General features: G+C 36.5%; 1 pseudogene; it reads right to left on the bottom strand.

The window, feature by feature from the left end:
* Positions 1-25,161, bottom strand: part of LOC124973322 (suppression of tumorigenicity 18 protein-like) — a 110,291-nt pseudogene that overhangs the window by 65,904 nt on the left and 19,226 nt on the right.

The raw sequence follows: 25,161 nt of genomic DNA, 5'->3' as shown, positions 1-25,161 counted from the left end.
GGTGGTGACTTACATCCAGTGACTTTGCGCTTGATGGTCATTAGTTCTTGAGAGACCTTGTCCTTTATGATAATTTGTGCATTGAGCAGATTTCCAGAGAAACTGTGAAAACAGAATTCAAAGTAATGTGTGAAAGAAACATTGTTCTGTATAAAAATAAAGAGTTTTATTCATTATCTACTACTGATGTTTTATTTACTTAAATCATTGTTTATTGTTACTAGTGATGTTTTGGCCTGCCCACTAATTATATCACAGTCCACAGTCTTTGTACAAAGTAACCAGTAAAGATCTCTTAAAGCAAAGGCAAAAATGCCCTCAAGAGTGAGTTTTTTAAAGAAAATTTTTTGGCACTGCTGGGGATGGGTACAAGGGCTTCTTGCAAACTGGGCAAGCACTCTACCTCTGAAATTCAAATCCAGTCTTAGAAAAAGTTCTGTGTTATTTTTAAATTTTCTTTACATCAATGTTCAACTAGTCACTACTGATACATAAGCATGATTTAGTTCATTATGTTCTCTGCTGCAATGATGCAGTGATAGCTACTTTATTTTTCCATCAACACAAAACTGTACATGTAGATTACAGACAGCAATTGTTTCTAACTGGCTAAAATTCCATAAAAACTAATGTGGTATCTAGTTCTTGTTTGTATAGAAAGTGTGCTCTGATCTTTACATTATGACTTGAATGATTAAAAACTTTTCCTAGGGCAAATTCACTCCAGTTATGGGTAAGTTTCTGATTTTTCACTTTAACTGTTAAAATATTATTTTTTTTTTCATTTTACAAGTCTCTACCCTGAAAGGAGAATAAAGGGAGCTGCAGCACATGTATTCAGATGCTGTCCTGACCAAGGGGTGCCTTCTGTAGCAGTGTCTGCAATCCCTCCCACAGAAGAGTAGTACTACTCAGCAACACTCCTCCCCTGTAGCATCATTGGTTTTATTTAAATTGCACTAATATGATAAAGGAAACTTTGAACTAAGCCCATTTCCACCATTTATGATTAGACAATTCTGTTGTTCCAAGCAGCCAGTAATTCTTTTCCAGTTTTGTTGCATCACTGTGGGAACAATTTTTAGATCAAAATAAAAATGACCCTAACCAGTAATTTAAAATATTTTTCATTCATAGCAATGTGGTTACAATTCATCTATAAAACAATCATTTTCAACCTGAATTTTTCAACCAGGCGAAAAGGAGAAGAAATTGTTTCTGGAACAAAGTCCTTCATAAATGTAATTCACTGTATTCTTAAAGAATAGTAAATTAAAACAGACATTATCACCTCATTTACATACATGACAACATGACCAATGTGATCCTACAATATGTAGAATCAGAAAAATGAAAGACAATACTCCATGTAGGTATGATCTATCAAAATGTATACATGCATTCTACTGTCATGTGTAACTAATAAGAACAAATAAATTAAATAAGTGTTCTAAATTGAGATTCTATGAAATACAAAAAATATCAATACATGAAAACACATTAATAAATAGGATCGTTAACATTATATACAAAGTGAAGGCTATGTGGTTTGCTCAAATTTGATAAAAGACAAATTATTTTACAGGGGATAATAAAATAATAAGAGACACAAAGTGAACATGGAACCATGAATTTCCATTCCGGAAGCTTCTCACTGTCAACCATGACCGAGATATGCTTTCTTATTATTTCTTTTTCTGGAGAATGTGTGCAAATTTTCTTGTTTTATTGCTAAATGTTGTGTTCTCAAAAATTGATCATGAGGGCTGGGGAGATAAGTCAGTTGGCAGAGTGCTTGTCTCACAAGCATAAGGCCCTGGGTTCAATCCCCAGCACTACAAAAAAAAAAAAAAAAAAAAAAAAAAAAAAAAAACCTGATCATGAAAGGGATGAATACTTAGTTAGCAGATTGCATATTTAGAGGTGCTTGTAGTAAGTCTCCTTGTAACATAATAGATAGTAACGTATCCTCTGAGACCCTCTGACATTCTTTCCTGAAGGACAAATTTTGTTTAGATATTTTGTAGGAAATTTCCTGGATGATACAGTGTTGTAAATATGTTGATGAAGCACCCATTCATAATCATCCATAATGGCTTAGAATTGAAGCATATAATTATGAAAGTGAGGCTTTGGTTTAAAAAATGCCACACAATAATTTATTCTGTATCTTCTAAGACATTAAGAAATAAAAATTGGATAGGAATAATATTTTAGAAGTTCTTTCTCCTTTAGAAGATAAAGTTTGGCAGGTCTGTGGTACAGCCCTCTGTGTTTGGAGCTCCTTAATGAACAGGAAGGAAAAAAATGTGCTACAGGGCTTTGACCAAATCTGAAACCATCTTAAGACATTCCAAATAATGTGAGTGAGATCTTCATCTACTTCTTAGAACCAAATGGACAAGGACACACTTAAAGGCACACTTGACTTGTGACAGCTGCACCTGACCACACAGTAATGATCCAAACTCAGAATGAAACAAGATGAGCTATGTTGGACCTTAGCCTGCATTTCAAGGATATTAAAACAAAACAGAAAACCCACAAACCAATAAAAATGCAAGTTTTCTCAGTAAACAAGTTTCACTGACAATCTGAAAACAAGTCCTTCCTGGAAGCCTTCATTTTCTGAGTTTTTTGATCCACTTCCTAAAAACTGAATGGTGTCAAGATGCTCCAACTTTGCTGGGTTTGTACACTGATTAAAAACAAAGCATCTGGGTTTCCCAGACTTCACTGGGTTTTAAATCAGCACTGGGCACAGTGGCTCCCAAGACTAGAACGGGGACTCATCACTCACAGATTGGAGAAATATGTCATAAATCTTCTCACTCTTTTCCTTTAGGTAGAAAGCAAACCCAAAAGCTGGACAAAGATTGCACTTGTCCAACAAAGAGCTCAGATGAAACAACAGGACACTTGGTGATAAAAGACTTAAGTCATTGTGAAACTATGAAAGGGTTTTAAATTTCCCCTCATCCTGCTGTGCACATGGAAGTTGTTAAGTCATTTTCTTTTTGGCTGCTGGAGATGAGTCACATCTTCCTTGAAGAAAAAAAATTACCATTTTGGCCAGAAATTTGAGCCAATGCATGAGAGGGAGGGAATGGTATAAATATGTAAAGTGAGAGTTTACAATCACATAACATACTAGAGTAGATATCACCACCAGTAACTGAAGTGAGCCACTAACAGTCTGAACCATCTTAAAATAGCAGCATATGTGATATTTTAGAATACAAAAAACAATTGCACAGTTTCTAGGGCACTCAACATAGTGAATTTTCAGAAATATAGAAAATAACATGTTTTTAGATGAGTCAAATATCTATCTAGCATGGTAATGTTATGACATCTAAAGGGCAGTATTTAATGGCATTAGGAAGGGTTCTGCCTCCTCTTCCAAGTGTCCCAGATGACAACCAATTATAGTAACAGAACAGAAAGGGAGGAAGCAAAAGTTACCTTCTGTGGGTGACAGAATCAGTATTTTCATGGTCCAGTCCTTTGCAGCCCAGGAAGGGAGAAGGGGGCAGCTCTTGCTTGCTCAGTTTCCAGGAGACAGGGTCCTCCTTGAGAGGACTCTCCCTCTGCCTCTTGGCACCCAGGGGACAGCCAGAAGCAATGTGGTGTGCTCTATGTTTACCTGATATGTGACCTTGGCCATTACACCCCATTATAGGACACCTAGAGAGACAAAAGACACACATTACCAGTTGGGTAGAAGGAAGAAATGGTTCCACACCATCCTGGGGGAAATTCATGAAACTGCATACCTGCATAAAGGCTACCCCTGGTAGCAAGCAGCATTGTATTAGTATTAATAGTTGTCAGGCTCAGATATAAGCATTTTTAATGCATTATCTCTTAATTTTTGCTGCAAACCCACAGGATAGAGAGTGTTATGATCCCATTTTGTAGGTGGAAAAATGAGGCTTATAGAATTCAGGTGACTTCTCACCTATTCTATAAGCAGTGGAGCCACATTCAAGCCTGTGCTTTCCAGTGCTAGAGCCAACCATGTAAACACTGAGTTATGTTTTCTAAACAAAGACCAAAGTTTCCTGCTTTGATTGATGCTACATAGCACATTGCTCCTAACACTGGGATTTTGATTTGCAAATGTTTAAATACAGTATTTAGAAATCTTGTAGAGAAAACTATTTAAATGTCTATAACTAGGCCTGGTAGCATATTTCTTAGATAATAAATTTCAACAGATTCAATTTCACCTTAAGCAAAACTGAACTCTCAGGAGAAAATGTGGCTGTATTTGTCATTCTGGAGAACTTCTACAATGCTGCTTTCCTTAAGAAAAACTGTTATTTCTTTTGCATTGTCAAAGAAATATGGAGATTTAGTTCTGAATGGGAAAAGGTATTCAAACCTCCAAACAATCTGACTCTTGCTTCAGTAGTCAGCTGGTATTCAGCAGGGTGCCTTCCCTCCAAGGAACTCCACTGAAGTTCACCTGTGTCCCAACTAAGGCTCTTCCAATGAGGCCAACCAGAAACAGCTGACCCCAATGCTGCCTCCATTGCACTTACATAAGTTCGAGGTCTTCTTTTTCTTCCTTGTTAGTGGGCATTTTGATGACCCTTTTTCTTGATTGAGGATAGTCATACAAGCTAAAATATATAATTAACATTAACAACACAAAAACCAGTGGTCTCACTCAGTCCTACTGCACACCCATGCTCCCCTCTCAGAAAGTGATCAGTCCTACCTCCGGTGGGACGCGTAGTTTCTCAACGCATGCCCAGACCCACTGCAGACTGGCATCAGACACCTGGAAAATGCAGGACAGGGTCCCAAGGTTAGCAGGGGAGGGGGATTGTGGCACATTCAAATATAACTGATCAGAAAGAGCTGCTTTGTGTGGGAGTCTTTCTGCTTAAATATAATCAGCTTTTGGTTCAGAATTCATTTATTAAAAAAGTTAAGATGTCATGACTGAATGGTACTGGGCACACAATGGCATTAGCTGTTAGTTATTGTAACTGTTTCTTTGTTTTAAACCTTATATTGAAAAGAACTTGAATGGGAGACCACAACTTATGGATGGTCTTCTGTCTACACCACGTAAAGATCTTATCTTTCATGTAAGAAGAACAGCTTTTCAAAGTGGTATTTGTCAATGATTTATTTTTCTGTCATGATAACCCTTTTATTCTACATGAACAACAGTGGTACATGTGAATTCCAGAGGCTTAGGGCATTAATATTATTGCCAGAGAAATTGAATAACCTGCATCTGGTCCATCCTGCCTTATGACCCAAGTTCACTATTATCAGCAATTAAGGAGATGGGTGAAAGCAGGAAGGGAATTCATTTCTACTTGAAATCCTGATTAGGAATAAGTTTCAAAATACACTAGAATAAATACAGATTTTGATCTTTATGTTGACCTTGAAAAAATATCCAATAAAAATGAAAACAGAGAGACCATTCAAAATAATTGTTTTCCTGAACATTCTTGTAGAGATTGTTTTCATATTTCATTCCATATTTATGTTCTCTATGGTTCAGATCTCCACCCAAACAAAAGTTTCATTTGAGAAAAAGCAATAATCTAAAGAAAACTATGAAACTCTCTTTTTAAAAAATTTATCCCAATGAACTTTCATGAAATGTCAATTTCCAATCCTGAGTTACAATACAGGGATTACTTTTTATATTCCAATGAAATTTTTACAAATAACACATATCTTTTCCAGATAACTGAAAAAACTGGCACAAGTCTTTCATCAAGAACTTAAAGAGATAATATGTATTCTCTATTATAAACAAGGTTTGCATGCTTAACTTTTTCTTTTACTATTTTTAGTGAAATACTGCTTTATTAGCATAGTGAAATTATTAAAACAATTGCACCAAATAAACTTTTTGAGGAGGCTTTCCTTGAGTAAACAAGAAGTTAATAAAATAGATACCTGCATAAAATGAAAATACTGAATAGCAAAATAGGACCTCTCTATCTGTATGTTTTCAATGTATTAGCAACACGTTTTTTAAAAATAATGCTTAGAGAAAATACTTAGGAGACATTATAGCTATAATTAAGATCTGGCAAATGTAGAAGTGATTAAAATATTCTAGTGCATCTTACTTTTCAATCTGTTATGAATCTCTGCTGAACATTTTTCTAGTGTAGTCTAAAAATATGGAAGTCTATAAAATGATTTATAGAATCTGTTCTGACACAAGACTTTTTCTTAACACTTTGAAAATCAGAAATATATATTAAATAGTTTTCTTTACTATTTCTGTTAATAAAACTTAAAATTTTATATGGGATCATTACCAAGGGTATAAGATGTATCATAATTTATTATCATTACATATGTAATCAAATAAGATTTAAAAACACAAATGAAAATTTTTGAATAAAGAAGATAACAATCAGAAGAATAAATTCAATAAGTAAATATCAATACACAAGTTACTTTGAGATGTTAAAGATGATGTAGAAATAAGCCAAATGTGTGTTCATCAATGAAAAACGAAAAGAGCTCTTGTATGATTTTAAATGACCAAAAGGTAAAATGTAGAATTTTCTTAAAATCAGAAGATATAAATGCTTTGCCACATCTTCATAAGTCTGACTTAAAATAAATAAATAAATTCTGAAATTAACAGATAAGAGTTTTCTGGGCATGGTGGTGAACACCTGTAATCCCAGTGACTTGGGAGACTGAGGCAGGAGGTTTGCAAGTTCAAGGTCAGCCTCAGCAACTTAGTGAGGCCATGGCTGAAAATTAAAAAATAAGAAATAAAAAACACTGGGAGATGTAAGTCAGTGATACAGCACACCTGGGTTCAATCCCCAGTACTGGAAAAAAAAAAGGAAAAGAAGTATTGTGGTATTGTGTTTAATAATTACATCATTCCTTAAAAATCTATTATAAAGGTCCTCAAAGCAAGTCAATTAAATTACAGTAGGTTTTTAATATTTTTCCAACTTTTATGGTGAGTCACTTTGTGATCATTTAGTTAGGTACAGTTTACTACTCATTGACACACTGACAGTGAATGAAGAGGGTCCCACCAGGGGGAACAAAGACAAAGTGGTCCTGCCTCCTGACACTTGAGCTTCTGAGAGTGAGCCACTGTGAGGGACTTAAGAGTCTTGTGTGCCAAAGGACATCCAGTAACACTACAGAGGAGAGAGAAAAATATATACACCTCACTGACACAGTCAACCCACTCAAAGTCATACTGAGTTTGTAACATAAGCCAAATTACTGGTGACTGAAGATTGAGGAAAACAATAACTGTGTTTGAATCTGGCCTTGCTACTGTAATGAGTCTAGGTTTGCCAGCATTTCAATTGTTTCTCAAGAACTCAGATTTGCTATTTATCAAATGAATGGCTTTAATCCAGTGAGATTCCCCCACTCTGGAATTCAGTGACATAATTATTACAAAGTCCTTCTCACTGAAACACCAAGTAGAGATGACTGAAAGTTTTAAACTAGGGCTCAAAAGGAAAGAAAGTCAGGTCAGTAAGAAGGTAAGCAGAAAGATTCAGCAAAGATGCACTCTTAATCTCTAAGACTCATGTCTGCCCAAGATTAAAGGTGCCACTTCCACAGATCCATGCTATTGCCTTCACTTAGATTTAGACAGGTCCAAAGCTGGACATGAACCCTAACACTTGTTCTGTAACCTGAACAAGAAAATGACTTTTTTTCACCAAGAATCATGATTTCTAAATGTCATAATTTTATTCCTGAAAAACAAAATAAAACCAAAATGTAATGTAACTAAACCCCTCTGTACTTCCTGATCCAGATAATATCTTGCTAGAACATCTGAGAATGAGTAATTGCAATAGAGCAACATGAGGAGACTCTGTCTGTGCAGGACATGCTCAGGTACCTGTGGTAAGATGCAGAATTTCCTGTGACATGGCCACTCACATAATTTCCTGGTGCTGGAGAGCTGGGTCAACTGAAAAACACATCATTAGAGACAACTGCATTTCACAGCTTCTTTTACCAAGCAGCTTTTCCCTTCATGATAAGTTAATATTCTATAAGGCACGTGTAGAAGCTAGTGAATTAAAGGTTTATACTGGCATTTATGTAAGAATCAGTGCACTAAAAGAAAATGTAGCATGCTGGATTAATTTTTTAGTTATCTGTGTACGACATCAAATTCAATGATCTGATTCGAATGATGTGGGAACGTGATACTAACATGTAAAACACGTATAATTTTTGTGAATCAACAACAATCAGGGGTGTTCTACTTCTTTGAAAATATAAATTCTGTAAAAGTGAACATTATAAATCCATACTTTATTATGACAGTAGATTTAAAAAATACTGGCATCAATTATGATAGAGTCCAGAAAGGAATTTTTGTGAATTTTTAAAACCAGGCAACCTAGTAACTTCAGAAACCACTAATAGCAAAAGAAGAAAGTCTATCACTGAAATGTAAGTGGATATTTTAGATGGGGACATTTCTGAAAGTACAGAAACAGTTCAAATGGCAAAGCTCATGAGCTACTTCACCCAAAGTTGTACTCCAATAAAGACAATCCCTAATTCAAGACTAGACCAAGAACAGACTGTCAGAATATCTGCAAACAGTCGGTCTGTTCAGAACAGACTGATCTGAACCCCTGTATATCACTTTATTTCAGATCGTCCTGGGGTTTTTATGTCTGTTTTAAAAATAATGCAAGAAGTTAGTTATCTTTAGAAGTTTTCCTTCCATAATTAGTAGGTTCGTTGGATTTTCAATTATTTAATTATTTCTGATGCTGCTGGAAATTCACTTGTTTGCAGTAAGCAGATTAAGCCCAGTCTGCTTAGCACTATTTTTGGCAGTGTTAAGAATCAGAAGAAAAAAATCAATTACATCACCCATACATCCAGTTTTCTTTTACATCCTGCTCAGTGTGAGGTCTTACCTGTATATTCTGAATACAGCTTTTAACCTTTTGAAGACAAATTTTGGAATAGATTAACAACATTCCAATATTTTCTTAATCACCATTTTCTAAGTATTTTTCCCCTGAGGTGTTATTTTCCAATAATATTTAGGTTATCTAAAAAAACTACAAGCATTAGAACTCTCAAAGGAGACGTCTGTTTCAGAGCTTGATCCAAGGTGAGTAAACCAACTCTCCCCTCTTCCTGGATAGGATGTTAGAGATATTAAAAAGTGAAAATATATATTAAAAAGTAAAGGAAAAATTAAGGGTTGATGTGTGTGTGTGTGTGTGTGTGTGTGTGTGCACGCGTGCTAGTGACCTTCATCCCATTCATTAAGTGTAGACAATTCTCTTCTGCACATTTTCCCTCTCAATAGTGGGAAGGTGGGAGTTTGCTTCAGTTGCTCACTCTACACTGTGGAATGCACGCCACCTCGTGTTCCACAGCAACACTGCATTTATTTTATTTTATATTAAAATTTATTTTTTCAATTACATTAACTTTTTCAAAAAGGCAAAGAGTCGCACTGATTTTTAGACGAATTAATTAAACAGTACTGATGAAATACAGTAATAAAATGAACTTAATTAACATTATTTTTGTAAAAAATTTGTGATGGCATATAAATATCAAATAATAAAGAAATAATTAGAGGCAACATTGTAGTGGGAAATATTTCTGTTTAGGGTTCTGATAGCGAGATTTAATTCCAAATCTGTGGTGAAAATTCTACATGATAATATACCAATACCCATTAGGTGATATATTCTGGGAAGATCTGTACATGAAAATATCAAAATTAGGCGATCCAAAATGGTGGCCTAGAGGGAGACTCCACCCCCAGTCGCTCCAGAACCCAGGAGTTAAGAAGGGGAGGCATTGAGAGACTCGGACTGAAATAGAGCCACGGGTGAGTCTGCCCACTGGGTAAAGCTCGGTCCGGGTGGCATGCCCAGATAGAGGTGGCTTATCGGAGCCGGGCAGGGCAGCTAGAGTCATCCACAGGCAGCCCTGCGCACTCCGGCGGTGGGCCCCGCCCACACAGCCAGCTTCTCCAGGTTCTCGGAACGGAACTGGCCTGCTAGTGAGAGCCTTTCTGACCAGAACAAGCTCCGAGTCCCGGAGCCACTGCAGTGCAGCGTACTCTGGCAACGAACCAGCGGAGAGCCTCGATCCACAAGCAGCCTCTGGGATCAGGGCAAGGCAGCCAGAGACCTCTTCAGGCGGCTCTGCCCACTCCAGCTGCAGGCTCTCTTCACGGGGCGATCCAAGATGGCGGCCTAGAGGGAGACTGCACCCCCAGTCGCTCCAGAACCCAGGAGTTAAGAAGGGGAGGCATTGAGAGACTCGGACTGAAATAGAGCCACGGGTGAGTCTGCCCACTGGGTAAAGTTCAGCCCGGGTGGCAGGCCCAGATAGAGGTGGCTTATTGGAGCCGGGCAGGGCAGCTAGAGTCTTCCCAAGGTAGCCTTCCACACTCCGGCAGTGGGCTCCTCCCACACGGCCAGCTTCACGGTGCAGGCCCACAGTGAGAGCATTTCCGCACAGAGCCAGTTTCAAACCATGGAACCAGTAGGGGGCTAGGGGCAGTTTTCTTCTGATGAGCTGCTTTATCAGATTCCTCCAAGACATCAGGCTACTGAAGGCTGGGAGGTGATACACTGGAAATCTACCGGGACACTATAAGCCAATAGCGGAAAACTGCAATATCTCAGGGTCCCACTGACAACTGACCAATATGAGAAAACAAGGGAAGAAAATGTCCCAAACAAACCTAGATACTACATCAATAAAACCCAATGACAGCACAGCAGAAGAAATGTCAGAAAGGGAGTTCAGAATGTACGTAATTAAAACGATCAGGGAAGCTAATGAGGAGATGAAAGAGCAAATGCAGGCATTGAAGGAGGAGATGAAAGAGCAAATGCAGGCATTAAATGATCGCACCAATCAATAGTTAAAAGACCAAATACGGGACGCAAGAGATCAGTTCAATAAAGAGTTAGAGATACTGAAAAAAAACCAAACTGAAATACTTGAAATGAAGGAAACAATAAACCAAGTTAAAAACTCCATAGAAAGCATAACCAATAGGATAGAACACCTGGAAGACAGAACCTCAGACATTGAAGACAAATTATTTAATCTTGAAAGCAAAGTTGGCCAAACAGAAAAGATGGTAAGAAATCATGAACAGAATCTACAAGAATTATGGGATATCATGAAAAGGCCAAATTTAAGAATTATTGGGATTGAGGAAGGCTTAGAGAAACAAACCAAAGGAATGAACAATCTATTCAATGAAATAATAACAGAAAATTTCCCAAATCTGAAGAATGAAATGGAAAACCAAGTACAAGAGGCTTATAGAACTCCAAACATACAAAATTACAACAGACCCACACCAAGGCACATCACATTATTATGAAAATACCTAACATACAAAATAAAGACAGAATTTTAAAGGCCGCGAGAGAAAAGAATCAAATTACATTCAGAGGGAAACCAATAAGAATATCAGCAGATTTTTCAATCCAGACCCTAAAAGCTAGTAAGGGCCTGGAACAACATATACCAAGCCCTGAAAGAAAACGGATGCCAACCAAGAATCTTATACCCAGCAAAACTTACCTTCAAATTTGACGATGAAATAAGATCCTTCCATGATAAACAAAAGCTAAAGGAATTTACAAAAAGAAAGCCAGCATTACAGAACATTCTCAGCAAAATATTCCATGAGGAAGAGATGAAAAACAACGATGCAAATCAGCAACAGGAGGCGCTAGCCTAAAGGAATAGCCAAATAAAGGAGAAACCAAATCATGTCAAAAACAAATATGAGTCAACTGACTGGGAATACAAATCATATCACAATAATAACCCTGAATGTTAATGGCCTTAATTCATCAATCAAAAGACACAGACTGGCAGATTGGATTAAAAAGAAAAATCCAACAATATGCTGCCTGCAAGAGACTCATCTCATAGAAAGAGACACCCATAGACTAAAGGTGAAAGGATGGGGAAAAACATACCATGCACACGGACAAAGCAAAAAAGCTGGAGTATCCATCCTCATCTCAGATAATGTGGACTTCAAACCAAAACTAGTCAGAAGGGATAAAGAAGGACATTACATGCTGCTTAAGGGAAGCATAAATCAGCAAGACATAACAATCATGAATATCTATGCCCCGAACATTGGCTCATCCACGTACGTCAAACAAATCCTTCTCAATTCCAGAAATCAAATAGACCACAACACAATAATACTAGGCGATTTTAACACACCTCTCTCACCACTGGATAGATCGTCCAAACAAAAATTGAATAAAGAAACTATAGATCTCAAAAACACAATCAGAAATTTAGACTTAACGGACATATATAGAATATACCATCCAACAAAGAACGAATACACTTTCTTCTCAGCAGCACATGGATCCTTTTCTAAAATAGACCATATTTTATGCCACAAAGCTACTGTTAGCAAATACAAAAGATAGAGATACTACCTTGTACTCTATCAGATCATAATGGATTGAAATTAGAAATAAATGACAGAATAAAAAACAGAAACTTCTCCAATACCTGGAGACTAAATAATACACTATTATATGATGAATGGATAACAGAAGACATCAGGAGGGAAATAAAAAAATTCTTAGAAGTAAACGAGAACAAAGACACATCATATCAAAATCTCTGGGACACTATGAAAGCAGTACTTAGAGGAAGATTTATTTCATGGGGTGCATTCAAAAAAAGAAGTAGAAATCAACAAATAAATGACTTAACACTACAGCTCAAAGCACTAGAAAAAGAAGAGCAAACCAATACCAAAAGTATTAGAAGACAGGAAATAGTTAAAATCAGAGCCGAAATCAATGAAATCGAAACAAAAGAAACAATTGGAAAAATTAACAAAATAAATAGTTGGTTCTTTGAAAAAATAAATAAAATTGATAAACCCTTAGCCACACTAACAAAGAGAAAGAGGGAGAAAACTCAAATTACTAAATTCGGAATGAACAAGGAAACATCACAACAGACACGAGTGAAATACAAAACATAATTAGAAGCTATTTCGAAAATCTATACTCCAACAAAACAGAAAACCTCGAAGACATCAACAAATTTCTAGAGACATATGAACTACCTAAACTGAACGAGGAGGACATACACAACTTAAATAAACCAATTTCAAGCAATGAAATAGAAGAGGTCATCAAAAGCCTACCAACAAAGAAAAGTCCAGGACCAGATGGGTTCTCAGCTGAGTTCTACAAAACCTTTAAAGAAGAGCTCATTCCAATACTCCTCAAACTATTCCATGAAATAGAAGAGGAGGGAACCCTACCAAACTCGTTCTATGAAGCCAATATCACCCTGATACCTAAACCAGACAGAGACACATCGAGGAAAGAAAATTTCAGACCAATATCCTTAATGAACATCGATGCAAAAATTCTCAACAAAATTTTAGCAAATCGCATACAAAATATATTAAAAAGATAGTGCACCACGATCAAGTGGGTTTTATCCCAGGGATGCAAGTTTGGTTCAACATTCGGAAATCAATAAATGTCATTCACCATATCAACAGACTTAAAGTTAAGAATCACATGATTATTTCAATAGATGCAGAAAAAGCATTCGATAAAATACAACATCCCTTCATGCTCAAAACACTAGAAAAAATTGGGGTAGTGGGAACATTCCTAAACATTATAAAGGCAATCTACGCTAAGCCCATGGCTAATATCATTCTAAATGGTGAAAAACTGAAAGCGTTCCCCCTAAAAACTGGAACAAGGCAGGGATGCCCTCTTTCACCGCTTCTATTCAACATCGTCCTTGAGACTCTAGCCAGAGCATTCAGACAAACCAAAGAAATTAAAGGGATACGAATAGGAAAAGAAGAACTCAAACTATCCCTGTTCGCTGATGACATGATTATATATTTAGAGGAACCTGGAAATTCCACCAGAAAACTTTTAGAACTCATAAGTGAATTCAGTAAAGTAGCAGGTTACAAGATCAATGCTCATAAATCCAATGCATTTTTATACATAAGTGATGAATCTTCAGAAAGAGAAATTAGGAAAACTACCCCATTCACAATAGCATCGAAAAAAATAAAATACTTGGGAATCAATCTCACAAAAGAGGTGAAAGACCTCTACAATGAGAACTACAGAACACTAAAGAAAGAAATTCAAGAAAACCTTAGAAGATGGAAAGATCTCCCATGTTCCTGGATAGGCAGAATTAATATCATCAAAATGGCTATACTACCTAAAGTGCTATACAGATTCAATGCAATTCCAATTAAAATCCCAATGATGTACCTTGCAGAAATAGAGCAAGCAATTATGAAATTCATCTGGAAGAATAAAAAACCTAGAATAGCTAAAGCAATCCTCAGTAGCAAGAGCGAAGCAGGGGGTATTGCAATACCAGATCTTCAACTCTACTACAAAGCAATAGTAACAAAAACGGCATGGTATTGGTACCAAAATAGACAGGTAGATCAATGGTACAGAATAGAGGACATGGACACAAACCCAAATAAATACAATTTTCTCATACTAGACAAAGGTTCCAGAAATATGCAATGGAGGAAAGATAGCCTCTTCAACAAATGGTGCTGGGAAAACTGGAAAACCATATGCAACAGAATGAAATTAAACCCCTATCTCTCACCCTACACAAAACTCAACTCAAAATGGATCAAGGACCTCGGAATCAGACCAGAGACCCTGCATCTTATAGAAGAAAAAGTAGGTCCAAATCTTCAACTTGTTGGCTTAGGATCAGACTTCCTTAACAGGACTCCCATAGCACAAGAAATAAAAGCAAGAATCAACAACTGGGATAGATTCAAACTTAAAAGCTTTCTCTCAGCAAAGGAAACTATCAGAAATGTGAAGAGAGAGCCTACAGAGTGGGAGAATATTTTTGCCAACCATACCTCAGATAGAGCGCTAATTTCCAGAATCTATAAAGAACTCAAAAAACTCTACACGAAGAATACAAATAATCCAATCAACAAATGGGCTAAGGAAATGAACAGACACTTCACAGAAGAAGATGTACAAGTAATCAACAGATATATGAAAAAATGTTCAACATCCCTAGTAATAAGGGAAATGCAAATCAAAACTACCCTAAGATTTCATCTCACCCCAATTAGAATGGCGATTATGAAGAAAACAAGCAACAATAGGTGTTGGCGAGGATGTGGTGAAAAAGGAACACTCATACATTGCTGGTGGGGTTGCAAATTAGTGCAGCCACTCTGGAAAGCAGTGTGGAGATTCCTCAGAAAGCTTGGAATGGAAACACCATTTGACCCAGCTATCCCACTCCTTGGCCTATACCCAAAGGACTTAAAATCAGCATACTACAGAGATACAGCCACATCAATGTTCATTGCTGCTCAATTCACCATAGCCAGATTGTGGAACCAACCTAGATTCCCTTCAGTTGATGAATGGATAAAGAAACTGTGGCATATTTATACAATGGAATATTACTCCGCAATGAAGAATGATAAAATTGTGGCATTTGTAGGCAAATGGTCGAAATTGGAGAATATCATGCTAAGTGAGATAAGCCAATCTCAAAAAACTAAAGGACGAATGATCTCGCTGATAAGCGGATGAGGACATATAATGGGGGGTGGGAGGGGCTAGCATTAGGTTTAGAGTTAGGCTAAGGAGAGCGGTAAGAATGAAGGAAAGAAGGACTGTGTAGAGGGAAAAGAGGGGTGGGAGGGGTGGGGGCGAGGGGAAAAATAAAATAAACATCATTACCCTATGTAAACGTAAAAAAAAAATAAAAAAAAAGAAAATATCAAAATTAAAGGCAGAAAACTAGTTAATTCCCTTAGTAAGCAGCACTCATACCCTACACAAATTCAAGAAGAGTTGACAAAATAAAAATTCTAAAGTATATTTAATGTAATGTTAGGAACAAAGTTAAATATGATAAGGTAGGGTGACAGAATTCTAAGTAGCAAGACTTTCATAAAATATACTAACATTTACATACATATGTGTTTGTGTGTGTGTGTGTGTGTGTGTGTGTGTTTGTGTAAGATGTCCATCAAAATTCTCATCCTGCCTATAAAATGTGTACTGTATGGTCTCAGAGAGTTAATTTCTTAGGAATTCATGAATATGTTCAAAAATTTGTTCAAAACTTGTTAAAAATTTTTGGGAGGGTTCCTCATTTTTATTTAGCTTTGTTTATTATGTGTGTGTCATAAGAAGTGCTGATTAAAACATTATATTTTGCATGGAAATAAGTCTACAATGACTTCTGGCAATTTCCAACAATCCACCTTAGAAAAATAAAAATTTGCCATTTTTGAAGACATTAAATATAGTGCATGGAAAGAAAATCCATCTAAAGGTAAGCAAGCTTAAATAGGACCATGTGGAATAAGTGTATGACTCAGCCAAATGACCTCTTGGAAAGAAACAGTGTTTGATGGAGTTTAAGTGATTACATGTTTGATACCATTCATTACATGTCCACCCCAAAGTCCCAGGTAGATACTGAACACATAAAGGGCCATGATATTTGAGCCAGTAGTGACTGCCTATGAAATCCTTAAATAGTGAACAAACTGAACTTATTTAAAAGCCATTCACATGTTGTTACAACACACTGAGGTGGGAATGGGAATAATTCAACTGGATGTCTACTGTATACAAAGCCACTGTACCTGGCAATGATACTCAAGGTGTGTTTAAAGGCCACAGTGTATGTGGTTGGAGAATGAGGAGTAGCATAGTGTGTCATGCACAGTTACAAGGCCAAGTGGAGAACACAAACTGAGCAACAGCACCTGTGCCCTCAGGGCCTTAGTCTTAGTGAGGAGTCAGACAACAGAGAGCAGAGGTGAAAGGAATTGTCCATGTTAGATGGTGAGGAATGCTCTGGAAAGAAAAGACCTAGAAAACTGAGCAGGCATGCTAAGAATTGGAGGTGCGGAACTGCAGCAGCTGGAAGACCTCTGATGAGCAGAGGATGAGCCTGACAGAGGAACTGGGGACAGAGGTCTGGGCAGAGGGACAGGGAATGCCAGGACCAGAGGCAGGAGTTTTTCTGGTATTCTGGGGGGAAGCTGGAAGGGAAGGGAGAAGATACAGCCCCGTGCCCTCGTTCACTGTAGGATGTGGATCAGGAAGTCCCAGAAGGAGACAGAAGAAGTAAAGGGCCCCAGGTGTGCTTTGACACATCAGAACTGCACTCGAGATAGGAAGAGATAACAGCGAGAGGGAAGAGAAGTTCCCAAATAAGGAGTCCTGGACATCAAGTGAGGAGGGTGGACAATAGATTCTGGAGGAAGGTGAGCTAGCTCTGTGGCATCTCTGTGCTGTCAGGTAGAATGGGAGGATCAGGACATCCAAATTGGAGGGGACACCTGCAGAATGTAACAAGAATGGTGGCTTTATGGTGATCTCGCAATGGCTTTGGTGGAGCAATGGAATGAAAGTCTGTCTTGCAAAAAATCAGCACAGTTGATTAGCATTTAATCATTTATGTGTAGAAAGGGGTTTCCTGCATTTCATTCACTCACTCACTAGGGTTGCTTTTGGGTACCTTGCTCTGTATTTATTTTATGTTTATTTTTAATTGATAATTGAAAATTATACATATATAGGGGATATGATGTGTATGCATTTCACTGTATAATGATCAGATCAGAGTAACTGGTCTTTAAACTCCTTTGAGTCAAAGCACTCCTTGGAGAATCCAAAGAAAATCATTTATATTTTTTACCCAAGTAACATTTTGTAGCAAGTGTTAGGAGCTTAGCAGATTTCCTGAAGTCAGGTCTTAGATACTCTGTGGTCGATTGACCTCAAGTTGGAAACTTCAGCCCTAAATATCTGCATTTCTAACTGTTCTAGCACATTCCATTTTTTAATCAACAGATCTTCAGTTCTCTTAGCATAAGACCACAACAAGTACATTTTTTACAGCACCCTCATTCCAATGCATAGTTTGAACATTTAACTACCAACTAGTTGGAATTGCTCTAAAAGTCCTAAAGAAAAAAGGATAAGCCAGATATTATTATCAAACATCATGACCTAGAGTCTCTCAACTCCAGGATCTTACATGATTGGTTCTTTCTTGAGATGCCTTGCATGGAGCTTCGGTTTAGGGTTTGTTATAGAGACCTCTCCAGGAATCTTTTTTCCTCTAAATTTTATGAAGAGTTCACTGGATTTTTCTGGAAAAAAAGGAAAAAGAGAAGGAAGCCATTAGGGAACTCTGAAATAACAAAGAGATTGGAGTCAGGTTTTAGTTTTGACCTAAAAGATTCAGCTTAAATACTAAAAAGGATTTAAATAATATAATGGAAAAAAGGCACATTCTGATTGTTAGGGACCTTCACCCTAAGTGAAGAAGAATGAGAAATTATAATTGGTGGGGAAAATCTTTGAAAAATTCACATCTTAGCAAATACAATTATAGAGACATTTCTTGAATTATGTAATTGAGTGAATATATTAGCACGTTTCAAATTTTTTCTGTTCAATTAGTACTTCCTAGAAAACACAGACATAGTTCTTTACAGCAGTCACGACAGCACTAAGATAAAAGGAATATTTCAAAAATGAATTAGAGTTTTAATTAGGACTCTAAATTAACAGAATGCTCATTCTAATACACAAACAATTAACATCTAAATTATGTTTTTAAATCTGTAATAGCTGATGTAATGGTATTAGCCCTTTAATTTCATTTTTCTGAAAAACTCCTCTCATTTTCACATCATTTTTTGTTTCTTCTTTTCTTTGCTAACTTAGTGTCTTATAATGCTTTTAATCATTGGATGGCATTATTAGTTGGATATTACTAATTTTCATGTTTTCTAAAGCTTAACATTTATTCTGATCCCATAAGAAACAGTCACTAATCTTTCCAAATCATTAATTTACCAAGTGGTGCATTAACTCACAGAAAACTCACAACATTTTCCAGTAAATATATTACTTTTGGATTTAAAATTAAAATAATATTAACTAATATAGAAAATCATATTCCAAATCTTGAAAGTATTGAGCTATTTAGAGTGAGTAAAATATTTTGGATTGTTTGAAGTAAATTTCATTTAAGTTCAATGGAAATAAAAATTCTACAGCATGATATAATTTTTGATTCTGAATCTGCATTCAAAAGTAATGGAAAAAAATTCCTGAATTTTCTAAACCACAGAAATATTCTTAACACTGATCTTGCCATCAAAGCAAACATAAATTCCTTCATTCTTTACTTGAGTAAGAGTTCAATAGTTATACACATGAGTTTGCTGTAGTAAATACACTGGTCATTATTTTAAGTAATATTATTATTATATCAAATTAAAACAAACTGGTTTGGTAGAATTTCTGCCTTCAGACTGTTTAAAGTGCTAAATATTCCATGGTACTTTCTTGAAAAATAAAATACTTACTGATTTTGTAAAATGTATTTCCAAATTACACATTGAAAGATGAACTAAGCTGCAAAGAACCAAGCAAACCAACAGACTACAAAGGTATGAAGTGGTAACAAATCAAGTACTGGAAGTTCTCACTACACACTGAACACCAGGTTCAATTACATGATTAACAGGCAAATCATGATGTTTTATTTTTAGCATGCTCTCTGTATTTTATTGTAACTTTTTACATAGTATTTGAGGAAATTTCTCTATTTTTTCTAAGCATTTTGTCACTGGAATAACAGTACACTGATAAGAAATGAAGATATATTTAGGCAGAAATAATATTAAAATAATGAGATGGAATTTAAAAATAAAAACATTTAAATAAAATAAATAAAAATAAATTAAATTAAAAAAATTAAAAATAAAAACAATATTTTCTAAAGATTTCAAATAAATTATTTGAAATTATTTATCTGACAGTTAAAAAATAGTAGCTAACAGAAATATATATTTCAAAGTCAAAAGAACTCTATATTTCAAAACAGCTGTGTACCCAGCTACAAAGACAAGTGTTATTTCAAAGTCACCTCCATGGAATTCTCATCAAGACAGATGATGGAAATTCATCTTTGTAGAGTTTTACAGTGTAAAAATCTAAGTCAAGTCATTTCTAATTTTACAGGTAAACCCTGATCACTTCACCATCCAATCCATTTAGGACAATTCGATTCTATTTGGGTAGCAATTTCCACCCCCATTTAGAAATATCTTGGCTTTCTGAAAGTAGATGCAAAAGCTAAAGCTAAGTTCAATGCTGTCTCAGTATGGAAGACCCTTTGTTTTTCTGTTTAGGGTTTGACATTTTCACAAAAAAGGCATGAAGTAAAAAGTGTTATTTCATTATTTTCTTCATGACATTCAGAACAAAGCCTAAGGAGGATTTTACATTTGTATAGGAACATATAAATATTCCATTGCTGATGAGGACTGAATTCATACATTATGAAAGGCTACAGAATTGGGGAGGATTTTGAAATAATTAACACACAAAAGTGTTAACACAAAAGTGTGTTAATTATTATTTGACTAATAATTATTAATTATTTGACTATTAATTATTATTTGACTAATAATATATATATATATATATATATATATATATATATATCCTTTGGTTATGTTACAGCCATTTTTCAAATTTTTTATTTGAGACAGGGCCTCATTAACTTGCTTGGACTGGCCTCAATCCCTAATAAAACTGCCTCAGTCTCCTGAGTAACTGGGATCACAGGCATGTGCCAATATGCCTGACTATCATGAATGGTATTTAATCTGCTATAATAATATGTGGGAATATTTTAAAAGGACTTTTTTTTTGTAAGTGATTACTTTGAAATATTACATCACTTTTTTATAAAAATCTAGTTTCTTATGTATGCAACTGATTTGTAAATTGAGTCTCTTTTCCTTTTCTTTGCTTAACACTCCACCCCTGGAAACTTGCAGAGTGTACGTGTTCAAATACATGTGGCCATCACTGAAAAGAATTCTTAGATTAGTTCTGTTACAGAAACACTTTATTCTGGATGAATTCTTAAGGATGACCAAGTGTAGAGTCACTGATATCATTTGTAAGAATTTTCCCCTAAATTTAAAGTATCATTTAGAAATAATATTTTTATCCTGTGCAAGATGTTAAGAGAAAACATGGCACATACACGTGTGTTTGGAGTATGTGTGTGCAATGGAATTCTTTCATGCACAAGTAAAAGTTCATGGTGATTTCAGTAATGACCAGAACATAGTGATACCACAAATTGCAGATAATAGCATCTGGCATTTTTTACATTTTAAGTCCTGAAGTCTTTGGAGAACTGACAGTTGCATGAAACTGATAGCCCTAGTTTTTTCTTAGTAATCTCCTTTCGAGATATTTTGAGTTTTTTCTAAACTCAGAATTTTTTAGGGGGCATGTGGATGAACAATTTCACTGAGACAGACAATATTTTCTGAAAATTACTCATAAATTCAGCAACTGTCATGCACATGAACTAGATCACAACAAACTGGAAACTGTCAATCTATTCCTGGTCATGTGAATGGTGTGTGCCTATTGTGTGTGGGAGAGAGGAGGTGAAAGGGAAGGATGGCAGGAGCAGGACACACCACAGTGTGGTCTTCAGTCATGCCTGAGGTGTCTTCAGGGTCCCACGAAGCAATCCCAGGAGAACTCCCTGGAGAGAGACCATGGACAACCAGTGCTGGGACTGGTTCCTGTAGACACACATGGAGGCCTTCCTCTGCCAGAGGACTTGGTCTTGCACCCTTGAAGACACCAGTGGTAATGGGTTTCCACCACAACTTTCCATGGACCAACTCTCCACTCTTTGGGGGTTTTAATTTCCTTTCTAATTTTTCTTAATATTCCCTAAGTTTGCTCTATTTTTTGGTGCTTTTTTCCTTCTCTCTATTTTCCCTTCTGGGACTAATACTCTTAATTTCTGTATAACAGGGTCCAACAACTATAGCTCCCCAAAACTATAACTCCATAAAAAAGTGTGATGCCAATCCTGCTTTGCAGGATTGTTGGGATGAGACACTGTTTATAAAGATTGTTTGTCTTCACTAATGTGGCACATAGGATCCTTGTGAAACCCTCTCAGTGAGGACCCTGAATACAGACTACTTTTTCAAAATAATACCTATCAAGTCTCACATTTTATTTTCAAGATTTGGAACAGAATGGAGTAAATATGCCCTGTTAGAAATTACCTTGGCACAGATAAAGGAACCAAGAATGAGGTGGGACACTGTACTGGGGAGCTATTGATGATTCAGGAGCACTTCAACTGCAGTTTCTCAAGCAATGACTTACCCTGTGTACACAGCTGTGGCAATAAGCAGTTGGCTTAAAAACATATTTTGGCAATTTAAACCTAGGGCAAGCACTTTTAGTACAAAAATTACAATCTCCAATAGACCTCCATGTCATTGTCAGTGGCCGTGAGTTTTAAAAGAGCTTCTAAATTCTAAATTACAGAACACTCAGGTTGAAAACTGCAGCAGTAAGAGATTTTGATGTCAGACCTGAAGTGTCAGCTCATTCTAAAAAAACAAAACAGAACAAATACCTTGAAGAAAAATTCCTCCCTGTTTTTTGTTAACTTATGGATTTGCAGGAATATGAAACTTTGTCACATATATATGCATTAGATAAAAATATTCTCTAGTTGAATCTCTAAAGTTATCAAGATTAATCAAGAATTTTTTTGAATTATGCAAGAAAACACAGTTGGAAAGTAAATGTAAAATATTTGTTATGAGGTTCATTTTTTGACTTCTGGGTAATGGGAAGGACAGTAAAGGAGATGATGGGGGGTTGACATTATTTATAAGGGCACACAAGCATAACCAATGTCAAACAATACAAGATACTTTACAGAAAAATGAGAACCTACTTGAAGAAAATTTGCTTTGTTACTCCTCAGGATTGGATCACTCTGAAACTGAGTCTGAATATTGCAGAGGCTTTCTGCTGAATAAACTGGCCAAGGTCCCTTTACAACCCAGTCACATGGATAAGGACAGAAATTCTAGATGCAACTTTGCACATGGCATTGAGTTCCTCCCAAAGATGAGAACAACCTGGGATTTTGACACTGCATGATTCATGCAAGAAATGGGAGGCTATAATGGTATCTTGTGAAGTATTGTTACTCATGGATAATGATAACTTCCACTCAACCCACACCCACAGATCTCATGCCTAGAGTGAAGAACCCTTTAGGGGAACAGGTGCAAAATGCTATGCTTAAGTGGTGATCAATAGACTAGAGATCAAGCAGTCTTGGGGACTGGGGAGTGTCTCTGGTTTCTAAAGCCCAAGTGTAGGCAGTGGGATTGCACACACAGACTTGACCCCTGAGGACTGTGCCCCCAAGCAACCTGCCCACTTCCACACATGCTCCACACTTTCATTTCAGACAGTGGCACTGCACGACCAAGTAATGTTAATGGTGACAGACTTCTAGAGTCTGTAAACAGGTGGACGTTCAGTGTAAGGCTGGATTTTTACACAAGCCTGGGGGGCAATGAGTTATTGTGATGGAGAGAAGTGATGCACACTTCCCAGTCCTCATAATCACTTAATTTTAAGTAAACTCCTTAACTCTGCAGGTGACTGTTTAACATTTGTTATCATCAAAAATATATTATTTAAACAAAATGCAGCTTGAGAAAACCTAATCTGAAAATAAAAATCAAAATGTAACAAGATACTCAAAAATTTGTCTTCAATTTTGTAGCATTTTGGATTTCAGGCTTCTGGGTTAGAGAAGTTCAACCAAGAGTCTGGGCATACATTCCAAATTCTGAAAACCTCCAAAATTGGAAACACTTCTGGTCCCAAGCAAATCAGATAAGGGATATACAACTTCAGGTATAATGATAGATTAATTACATACTTTAGGTGAAGATTTCAAAGCCCAGCAGAATACAGTGACTAGAGTCAGTAGAGCACATTCTCACTAAAAGCTAATAGTGGTGGGACCCCTTTCATTTTTCCATGTGATGTCAGGGATGGTGGATTTCTTCTGGGCACACATTTCTGACAACCCCAGGCAGGGTCAACAGTTCCTTCCTCTGCACATTGGGTGTCTGTCTGTGCTACTCTGTTGACCAGGGTTTTTGGATATGGGTCAGTCTTCCTGTTGAACTCTGAGCTCAGGGTGACAGAGATGCTTATGCATGCTGGAAGTGGGTCCTATCTTTTGAGGCATCTGCATGACCCCTCTCACTGTTTGGACTTGGAGATGCCAGCAAAAGTGTGTGGAAAGAAGGGAAGGAGGTTGGATGGAAAAAAATGAAGGATGAATTGGAAACGTCCAATCTTGTAATCACTGCTGTGTATGTTGGCTCTCAATCTGAGGTTTTAAGCCAAAGTCAAATTAGATCCCCAACTCCCACAAGTTTGTGAACCTTGGAAATCTGAAAAAGAAGGCATATAGTTCTGCAAAGAACAGCTATTCCAGTCCTTTAAACGTATCAAGTAAGTTTAATAGAAATAACATCAACAACTTTTCTGATAAATAGCAATCAATAGGTTCACACCTAAATAATGGGAGTTCTAACTGTCAAAACCTGTAAGTGACAGTAAGTAATTAATGTGAGTGAGGACAAATTAAGCAACTCAGTCTATAGTGGTAAAGGATAAAGTGGCACATACCAGGTGACAACTTTTGGTTTCAGGATGAAACCACCTCTGAGACATCCAAATGCACAAACACATCTCCTTGACCCTGGGATTGATACAATTTAAACATCCAACATTTACAATCTAATACCTCAAATGACTCCATACATGGACATGCCAACAGAGTTCCTTCAAGAAACCAAAGAAACAGATTTGACATGGTTCCAAGATTCTGTCTGCTGGATTTTATCTTTGACCTTCTTGTTAAAGAAGAATTAGTGAGTTGGCATTGCCTCTTTAAGATGGGACAGATAATAAAATCAACCTTGCTATGCATGCAACTGTCACCATCTTGGGGTATGAGCTGCAATGTTGAATATGCTTTTAGGAAAGAGAAAGGAAAAGTTGGTTTCATTTATAAATTTTATGTGAAATAAAAGGCATTTTATCAAATTCTAAATCAAGGTGCAGGATAATGTATCATGAAAAAGGAACATGAAATGTAATGTTGGAGGAAAAAGCGAGTGATACTCTGCAATCATGTTCTGTCTCCAGCTTACTGATT

This window comes from Sciurus carolinensis, assembly GCF_902686445.1.
Source record: "Sciurus carolinensis chromosome 14 unlocalized genomic scaffold, mSciCar1.2 scaffold_124_arrow_ctg1, whole genome shotgun sequence".
In the NCBI taxonomy this organism is placed as follows: domain Eukaryota; kingdom Metazoa; phylum Chordata; class Mammalia; order Rodentia; family Sciuridae; genus Sciurus; species Sciurus carolinensis.
Note: the sequence above shows the minus strand (reverse complement) of the source record. Positions and strands in the feature narration are given on the sequence as shown.